Source organism: Varroa destructor, unplaced genomic scaffold (genome assembly GCF_002443255.2).
Source record: "Varroa destructor unplaced genomic scaffold, Vdes_3.0 BEIS01000001.1, whole genome shotgun sequence".
NCBI lineage: Eukaryota > Metazoa > Arthropoda > Arachnida > Mesostigmata > Varroidae > Varroa > Varroa destructor.
The window spans coordinates 10,558,161-10,558,373 of NW_019211454.1; positions in this window are offsets into that span (position 1 = coordinate 10,558,161).

The following is a 213-nucleotide window of genomic DNA, read 5'->3' on the forward strand; positions in this document are numbered from 1 at the left end:
TAAATATCTGAAAAAAAGCTCGTTATGCCGTATCCTTATGAAGTTGCTCGGACGTGCCAGGACATCCTCTGATCAGCAGTTTACCTGAAACTAAAGACAAGGCTGTTAATTAATAGTGAATTGCAACATTGTTACGAGCTACATCCCTGAACAAATGTTCATCCACTAAATGATTTCAAAAAGCTAATTTCGTATATATATATATATATATGT